The sequence below is a fragment of the Haliaeetus leucocephalus genome, unplaced genomic scaffold, assembly GCF_000737465.1.
Source record: "Haliaeetus leucocephalus isolate CR32 unplaced genomic scaffold, Haliaeetus_leucocephalus-4.0 Scaffold151, whole genome shotgun sequence".
Lineage (NCBI taxonomy): Eukaryota > Metazoa > Chordata > Aves > Accipitriformes > Accipitridae > Haliaeetus > Haliaeetus leucocephalus.
The window spans coordinates 547,501-557,674 of NW_010972587.1; positions in this window are offsets into that span (position 1 = coordinate 547,501).

A 10,174-nucleotide genomic window follows, 5' to 3' on the forward strand; every position below is an offset into this window, starting at 1 on the left:
TGTAGGGTAGCATCCTAATAAACACCAAGCTACCCCCCCCCCCCCCCCCCCCAAACCTCTCCCTCAGTTTTCTTCACAAAACTAAAAGGAGAACACTCTGTTTCTAGTTTTCTTAGGTTTGAGAAGGCTTTTGCCAAAAATTTGGACACCAGAAGGGAAAAAGTTCTCCCAAAGTTGTTATCCCTATTTTGAATCTGGATCCTTTTGGAGGCTCAATGTGTGATTTCTTAGCATTTTGACATGAAAAATGATGCTGTCCTTCAAAATAGAGAGAGTAGTGGTTATTCAAATTCACAGCAGCAGATAAATGACCTGCCTCGTGAAGGCTACTTTTCTCAGAGTAAGATGAGCCAGAAGCTGCCGAAGCTTGAAGGAAGGTGGGAGCAAGCAAGGCTCCTCCGTGGGGAGGCTTGGGGTGGGCATGGCTTTTCTCTTCCCTTCCTGTACAGCGACCTGCGCTCTGCCTCCCTTTCTTAGAAAACAGGTAAAGTACGTATCTGAGATTATATTTTGGCACTTGCTGGAATGAGTCCAGTAAAATACAAGTCATATGAGGGAATGTGTAAAACTAAACAGGAATTCCTTCTTTTCTCTTCTCATTTTCTCGCACAGTGGACTGACTAATTGGAAATGGGATTGCGAAGTTGCATCTTGATTATTCACCAGCTTTTAAACTCCATCCAGGATCACAGAACAGAGAGTAAGTCCCTCTTGCTTTTCTGTCGGGTGGAACGTGTGCCCATATGATTTTCAAGCTCTGCCATTCACATATGCAGATAGTTACAGATTAAATGTATTCTTCCTGTTGTTTTGCTCACTACTCCCATGCAGAGATGGACTGGGGTGGAGAATGCCTTGTACGCTCTAACCCTGAAGTTATTACTCTCAGAATAAGTGTTGCAATATGAGTATGTTGTCTGGGACATATTGCCAGGCTCTCTTTTTTTTGAAATTGTATGCAATGTTGCTGCAATGAACATTTTTAGTTTGCTTGCACCACGGGCTCTTGTGTTAAGTTAAGGCCACCTCAGGATGGGAAGAGGATGTCAGCTTAGGTCCTTAGCTGCCTTCAAACAGTGGTCTCAGCTGAGGAAGGATGGACTCCTTCTTCCCTCAGTGTTTGGAAGATCCTTGGGCCTATTGAAGGGAGCTGAGACATGAGGGCAAGGTGCCCCTTGCCCATCCTCCCTGGGCATAGTGTACCTCTAAATCAGGGCAAGTTTCCAGCTTGCACTGCGGATTCTGCCCAGCTCTTCAGCTATGACAACTGGTCTGTGGGGTGCCTCCATCTACGCCATTGCTGTTTGCTTTGGAGGAGATGGGGAGCTGCTCTTGAGGCTGGGGACGCTGCCCTAGCAGGCAAGCGCCTCCTTTCCCTGCGTTTTCTGTATGTTCTCACCAGAGAGGATGATATTAAGGCTGAAGGACAGGAAATCTGCCTCCCTGGCTTTATCCTCACAGCATCCTGTCGCGGCTTAGACCCGTGACCTGGACCGCAGAGCGGTGGCTGCAGGAGGCTGAACACGACAACAGGGGAAGGAAAAGGATTTGTGGGGAAGGAGCATCCCATCAGCATCCAGCCAGCCAGGAACCACCACCATTAATAACATCACCTGTGGGGAGTGGGTTTCCCAAAACTGACATCCAGCCCCCGGGGCACCTGCCGTTGGGACACCCTGATTTACCACATCAGGTTTTAGTCTGTGACCAGAGTGCTAAACAGCAGAAAGTTTAGAAGAAATTGGACTATCGTTTGCTGCTGTTGAGAGCTAAATGGAAGAACATAACCAATCTGATGAGCAAAATCCCTTTATCTGGCAGTCACAGAGCTCTGCATAGGAAAACTGAAGAGCTACATGGGGAAGGTCTCTGCAGGGCTGCACAGAGCTCTAATACTGGTAAAAAAAGGGGGGAGCTGGCAGTATGATTTTGAGCACCGTCTACTGGTACATTAATCACTAACAGATTATACGTGTCTAAAAGTATAGCACTGAATGAAACAAGGCCAATTTGGTCCCAAAGAGTGGAGTATGGAGCTGACAGGAAAAGTGGACCAATAGTTTGTAAGGAAGGGGGTTGAAACATTCTGCGTGAATTTTGCTAGATTTAGCGGAAGTGAAATGAGTAAAAAAAAAAATCTAGCAGTGTTGACAACACCTCACGCTCATATTTTTAATGAAACATTGTGATTTTAAGTTTCTATTTTTACAATGTTTATGTTATATATTCTAACTCAAATCGTATGTCCTGTATCATAAAAAAAAAAAAACCACCTCCTCAACTGGAAGATCCCAATTCTCTGGAATTTTACTTCTGAGCAAAGTGTGGGGTTTTTTTTCTCCCCAAACTTGACTGTTAGAGAAGGGAGGAGGAGTTCTTCCTTCCCTCCGTTTGGCACATGATATGTAAGTGCCTTTCTCTAAAGAGCAGGTTCATCTGAGCACGAAGCTACCCACAGAATGGGTGGGCTCCTGGCTTTTGCTAACTGGAGGCTGAGGGCTCAGTGCAACAAAAACTTGAGTTCCCCACAGAATAGCTACTCGGATTCACCTGAAACCTAAGGCAGATTTTGGTCCTTCTTAGAAAATACTAGTGCTTTTCGGGTGTTTGTTGTTGTTTCTAACAAAGACAGAATTGAACCGATCTCCCAAGTTAGGATGCTTAGAGATGTGCAAGATGAGATGCGACTTGTGAGACTGCAATACACAGATTAAGTAAATAAAGAAGTCATTAAGGGACGGAGAAGCCATGAAGGGATGGAGTGGCCTTTAGTTTGAGGAAGAACAGGTATACAAGCTCTCATTTTGCATTTGATTTTACTCTTCCTTTCTGCAATAAGCCATAAGTCAGTCCAGGGGTTCATGTTTCATACAGTGAAGAAACTGATACAGAGCCCTGGATTTAGCAGCTGATTTTTCTCGGTTCTCAGGAAAGGAGTTCCTGATGTGTTCTGCATCGTTCACGTGCTGCTGCTGCACATTGGAGCCATGCCGGGTGGACAGGTACAACTGGCTTGTACACTCAAGGAGTATCCTTTGGGGATCAGCTTTAAAGAAATTTGATCTAGTAACAAGGGTGGGAAAACACTTCCTGTCCGGAAAATTTCCTACTGAATTTCAGCATTGCATGTTCTCATAGCACCTTCTGAATTCAGGTCCTCTCTTTGCTATCCCTTTCCCAGGATGCTTACCTCTATAATATTGTCCCTGAAAGACACCTCTACTGCTCTCTCCCTCAGAGTTACCAAGGCACGAATATTCATGCAGAGAAGAGGAGGAGCGTTTTGTTTCCTGCGTGGTTCTGTAAACAACAAGTGGCTGTGCTGGGCACTGTGGAAGTACCTCACCACCCCACGTCTATAGATAGAGTAGTCTTGGTGTTTATCATACTCCAAAGTCACGCTGGCACCAGCCAGGATAAAAGAAGTGGAGAGTAAGAAACAGAAGTACCAAATACAAACAGCACAGACAGAGGAAAATTACAAGAAAACCAGGCATATCTGATTACTGCTTGGATTAGATACAAAGGTGCTTTCCAGTCTGTATTATGTACCTAACTTGTAAGTATTCACACCTGCCTGCCAATAGGTTTGAGCACCCCTATAGATTTTCTTTGCTGAAGAAGACTGGGCTTACTTCATTTCATATTTCAGGTGCCCTTGCTTGCTTACTCCTCCCACCTGCGGATATCCAGATCCTTACCTCGGACACAAAGGAGCTTTGACCTTCCTCCAACCTGCCTTGGACATGCAGAGCCAGAGAGTGGCTGTCCTGCTGCTGGGTTCGCGGGATTGCCTGTCCACCCCCAAAAGTAACTGAGGCACTTTGTGGTGACAAGGGGCATGGGGTGCGTGACTGCCCTCCTCCCGGGTCCTGCTTCTAAGGATAAAGTTACACTTTCCCCCAGATCAGGCCTCACTGATATTCCAGAAGACTGTCTAGTTGCTGGAAGCAATCATCTCCTGAACCATTTCTACAGGTAATGCACTTTTTAGGTATATGTATATATGAAAACTGGTTTTGTTTCTTGGAAAAATGGCAATATCCAAAGGCTGGATATTGCTCAGGAGCATGTTTATTCCCATACCCTGTGCAATCTGTCCCTTTGTTTCCTGCGAACTAATCCTTGCATTTTTTTTAAGTTTTACTTTGCCTTTGCACATTTCTATGAATCTGTGGTTTTCTGGTTCACTGCACTGTAGCAGTGTCCAGTTTCCTCTCCAAAACTTTCAAGTTGCTCTTAACCTCCAAGCACAGCAATTGCAAATGGCTTTTCCCAGGGTTAAGTCAGACTCTCTGAGCAACCCCCTTTTTTTTTTGGGGGGGGGGGGGTTTTTTGATTCCCATCATGCGCATTTGATTCAAAAGCTCAGATTCAGATAAAAACTTAATGTTTCTATCCCTTACAAAACAGGTATCTTCTGAAAGTTTTATTCTTTCTAGGAGTACAATGCTATTAAAATCTCTATAGCAGAGCCTGTAGGTAGGCTCACTTTCTCCAGCTAACTTAGCCGGAAGACGTTACTTTTGCCTCCAGGGCTGCTGGAGAGGTCACTTTCCTGGTCACTTGGAGAATACACCAGGAAAATATTACTGTGTTTACCCTGTTCTTAAACTCTCTCCTCAACATCTCTGGCCAGTGTCAGAGGCTTGGCCAGGGGAACCCCTGGGTTAACTCAATAGGACTATTTTAATGAATTTATGTTCTATCATTAAATCTCTCCCCTCTGACCCTGAACTATTAAAAAATTAGCTATTTTCCACTCCTTTCTCCTCCTGCTTCTCCTGTTGCCTCCTGGCAAGGGTGGAGCTCTTGTTCTTGGCTGAACCCCTGTGTCTGCAGCAAACTCCACTTTCTCTGGAGCGCTCCCTTTCATCTTTTCTGCCCACGAGCTTTTCTCCCAGTTCTCTGTTTCTAGCTCTTCTCTTTGGTGTCCATTTCAGCTCCTCCAACACCTTGTGTCATTCCTTGGCATTATCATTCATGGTAGCTGTGGGTAGAAACCTATAATTAAATATTGCATAACGACTGTATAACAGAACACTAGGTAGGATAAAAACACTGAAGGAAATAGCTCTTGACAGATGGAGGAAGGTCACTCACCCTGTTAACACCCTTGCTTAGTCAGGCATCTCATCAACCAGCTGCTATAACAAGTCTTTACCAGAATGTTTTATGGGATGTTGTATTTTAGTCCATGCCTCTTGTAGAGACAGATATTCCTACAGGGTTGTCTGCTAGAAAGGTTGTTTCAGGGTCTTTTTAATCACTGGTAGTCATCACTGAGTGGGTTACTCGTGGTTATTAGTATTACCTCAGCTACTCTAAAGGTAAAAAAACTTAAATAAAATTGAACAGTCATTTTTTTGTTTGTTTTGTTAAGACATGATTTGCACAGCTGGAGAGTGCATAGCTCTCTGTACACCATGATTGCTACCCCAACTGTGATTGCTCTAGCTATAGTATACTGTGGCATCAAGATGGATCAACAAAATTCGCATTTCATTATGGCAAGCCTGATATTGATAATAAATGACAACCAATGAATTTGCAGTACAGTCGGAAGGTTGCACAGCTAGAACTTACTGATGTTTTATCATTTGAGAGACATAGGCATAGTGAAGTTAACTGATTTGCTCAGTACGGCACAGTAAGCCAAAGCCAACAAGAAGCTGAACCCAGCCACTGTCATCTCCAGGCTCACATGCAACCATAAAAATTGTTTCTTTTCTTCAAAAACAACCAATTCAAACAAAAAAGATTCCTCTTGGGTACAAGCTGGTAACCTCTAGTGTCCACAAGTGGCACTGTCTTTTAGAGACTTTTACAATTTTGTAATAACTGTGGGATTTTGTTCCTTCCAGTGTCTGATTAATTATACATCTTGTTGCTCGGGTACTAAAGCTGGAACTATCAATTTTATATATGTTTATTTACTTTTGAAAAACACATAATTTAGTTTATGGTAAGATGTGCCTTATATCTGAGAGTTCTGCGTTCAGTCATGCTTCTGGCATGTTAGTTATAATCTTCTGCCATTTTACAGCATCTGGATGGTCCTGTATCTTATGTGAATAAACCTACTTCTCCTGCGCATGTCTCGGCACAGATCTGTTGTTCTAATCCTTGCCTGTTGACATGTACATTGTGTGCAATTTTCTAAAAATGGAATGTTTCAGGTTCATTTCTTTTCTCAGCTTATAGAGTTTCTCATCCCCACAGTGCTTTTTTTGGTAACATTTCCACTTTTTCTTTAAAATTCAGTTGAAAGTTCTTCACTGGAACAAATTAAGATCCTTCCTTGTCATAAAACTGTTGTAGTCATAGAAAGACCAGGATATCGAGGGCTTAAGGGCAAAATTGTCTCTGGTGAATTATCCACCAGAGCATACAGATTTTGGCTTAAGATTTTGACTATGTCTCTTATGAGGCAGATATTCCCTGCTGATTTCAAGGGGAGTTTCAGACATGGTAGAAAAGAAGAGTTCCTGAGTAGGGATCATCATATGAAATTAATAAAAGAAATTTGCTTCATGCTTTCAATGTCCTTGAGACTACAGAAATGATGCCAATGGCATAAATGAAGTATTCTTTATTCTTTGTTAAATATTAATAAGCATTGTGGCTGTTATGTAGTCATGACATTTCCACATTAGTAAGTCCATCTGTAGCTAAAAAGGGAGGTCAGGCTTAGTCATGTGGCTTATTGACTGACTTCAGTTACACTCCATCCCTAAGGTTTTAAAAAACAGCCAAATTTTTCATGTTTGAGGAAAGAGAACTTCCATTGCAGCAAACAACAGTTGTGAAGGTGCCAGAAGTGTAGGATGGCATTAAAAATCTTTCCCCCCCACCAAAAAAACCCCTAGTGACTGTCAGTCCAAGAAGACCCTTTTCAAAGAAGGGTCTTACTGAGTCCCTGCTATGTGTCAGCAGAGTTTATACAGTCCATTTATTTCTGGGATGGTGCTTACTGTTCTCTGAGATTTTGCCATTCTGTTCATAGCATGGCTGATTTGGATTTTGTCTGTGGGCTGTGGTTTTGTGAGTTTAAAGCAATGACTGTTTTGTGTGTCTAATCCAGGTTAACTGCTTTGAACCCCTTTGCTGTTGTGAGTGTAAATAATTAGCTTGTCTTGATAGTTCTCCTTCCCTTCTTCCCTGCAAAATTTCAGAAATGCTTTCTTTATCATTTGGTGATTTACAAATCCAACTTAGAGAACTGACAAGGAGACAGACAGCCATGTTATTTATCTTTCTTGGCACCCTGAGCCTCCAGCTAGGTCATCTATTTAAATTGCCCAATATTCATGGCAAAGCTCTGCTCAGTTTTCTGGTCAGTTTAGTCCAAACTCAAGGATATTTTTTCTTTTATTTGCTCTTTCCAAATTTCAACTTTAACTGGATGGATGAAGGACATTTTCCTTGGAAGAACAAGTGGGGAAGCCAGAGTGAGAAGGGAAGGGAGATTGCCTGGGAAAGCTGAGAATAGCTGGGGATGTTTGGGAGCCTGCAAATCTACAAATGTTAAAAAAAATGTGGGGAGTTACTTCAGTGGGAGGTAACACGAGGTGAATTGTTTGTTACCCTCCACCATATGTGATAAAACTAGAACAGACCACTGTGATAATCTTGTCTGATTCCCTGTCTAACATAGTCGTAAGACCTCCCCCCTTTGAACTACAGCAGACCACAGGGGGAAATCCAACCAGACCTGTTCTCCTGCACAGCCTGATTTCCAGGGATGGACAATCCCTTCAGATGATGGCAGTTGTGCTAATAGGATGGTGCGCCTTATTTTCTGAATTTATTTAAATTAAAATCCCTAACATCATCTCAGAGGAGAAGCACCTTCCTATAGCAGCTGTACCTATGTAGTTATGTACATATGTCCTGGTTTCAGCTGGGATGTAGTTAACTGTCCTCCTAGTAGCTGGTACAGTGCTGTGTTTTGAGTTCAGTATGAGAAGAATGTTGATAACACTGATGTTTTCAGGTGTTGCTCAGTAGTGTTTAGACTAAAGTGAAGGATTTTTCAGCTTCTCATGCCCAGCCAGTGAGAAAGCTGGAGGGACGCAAGAAGTTGGCACAGGACACAGCCAGGGCACCTGACCCAAACTGGCCAACAGTGTATTCCATACCATGTGACGTCCCATCTAGTTTAGGAACTGGGAAGGGGGGGGCAGGGATTCACTGCTCGGGGACTGGCTGGGTGTCGGTCGGCGGATGGTGAGCAATTGCCCTGCGCATCATTTGTACATTTCAATCCTTTTATTAGTACTGTTGTCATTTTATTAGTGTTATCGTTATAATTATTAGTTTCTTCTTTTCTGTTCTATTAAACCATTCTTATCTCAACCCACGAGTTTTACTTCTTTTCCCGATTTTCTCCCCCATCCCACTGGATGGGGGGGAGTGAGTGAGTGGCTGCGTGGTGCTTAGTTGCTGACTGGGGTTAAACCATGACAACATACCATTTCAGCTTTCCCTGCCTTAATCTAACTGGCAGATAGCCTTTAGTTATTCTCACAGATCATCTCTGAATCTCCATGCTTTTAGTCCTGTCCAAACAAATACATAATTAATTTAAGCAATTAGAAACTGTTTCAACAGAAGAGGCTGAGAGAAGCCCACTTCAGAGCAACCTGTGCCCCAGCTGTAGGGCGCAATCTTATAAGGTCTTGTAAGGTTTCTTGTAAGAAACCAGGTTCAAACCTGTGCTTGCTGCCAAGGGAGCATGAGAAGCTCCTCTGGCTGAGCTCTGCGTGACATCCAGCCCTGTGGATGCGTCCTGTCCCATCAGCCAGACAGGCTTTTTCCTCTCATGTGCCCCGTGAATTGTGCTGTGCCACAGAAATTCTGTACTCGGGGTTTAGGAGATTTGGAAACCCAGATTCCTACAGGATTTTGCGGGAAGGAACAGTACCCACAACAGCTACTGGCAGAGGAGATAGGATCTAGCTACTACCCGCGGGACTTAGAGAATGCCTCTTGGTGTCTGTGTGGTTTCTGAGACTTTCTGTCTCCCATTTTCTTTCTTTTAGTCATTGCTGAAAAAACGTTAACTAGAGTGGGGTTGAGTACAGTACCTTGCCGTACTGGAGAGTCATTTGAGAGTGATCCTTCCACCATCATTTACACCTAATTTATCCTGTTTCTAATTCACTTATGCACTGCCATGTTCCCTTGGCATTGGTATGACACTTTAACGGGTTGTAAGTAATATAAAGCAACATAGTAGCCTTGTACCCTTGAGGTCTGAAAAATTGGAGCAGGATTCTGTTTTCTGCTAGCCTAGCTGGATCAGTATTAATTACAGTACCTTCTCCAAAGGGGGATATACATCCCACATGGTCAGGGAAAGGACAAATTGATCTGGGGAGCTGTAGTGGCTCTCCTGGCATCACTTGAAGCTGGGCAAGAAAAGGTGTCAGCAGACACTTGCTGAGGGCTTAGCTTTCTTTTGAAAGGGTGCTGGCTAAACTCAGCGAGTCTTCTGAAGGTGGGAAAGTTATGTGAAGGCTGCATGAGTAAGGCAAGGAGTTAGCCTTGTGTTTTGCTTTCCTGTCAGCAGCCTATGACACAAGACTCAGGTAGAAAGTGGAAAAGAAACGAGCATGACTGGTTAAGTGTAGAAAGGGAAAAGAGAGACAAAAGATATGGCAGAATTACAGCCCAGATATGGGAGGATTTAAGTCTTCAAGGTCAAATGTGTTTGTGAAAGGGTTGGGAAACAGTTGCTCTCCACGGGTTCTCTTCCCAACTAGAGAATAAATCACTGTCCTCTACAGCAGCAATGCCACCACTTCTCTTCAGTAACAAACCAGCACCATGGCTAGGCTTCTCCTCTGTTCTGATCTATTAAGGAAAGTCCTTTTTTGTTCTTAGAAATGCCAGCCATAAAATTTTACCTGTGTGTCTTTGTTTCTCTTACTAGCTTTTTACAGTTCATAGTTCCTAATCTGTATTCATTGTTATCAATTCATCCTTTCATTCATTTCTTCCTTTCTTTTAAAAAAAAATTTTTTTTAGCTTATTGTGCTCTCCTTCTAAGTCAGGTTATTTTGTAACCAGCACAGCCTTCTTTCCCAATTGTGGTATTGTGGCTTTCTTAGCATCTAGTGAAATATTCTTAAATATCTCCTAATTAACATTTTTCTTTTTAGAGTCATCT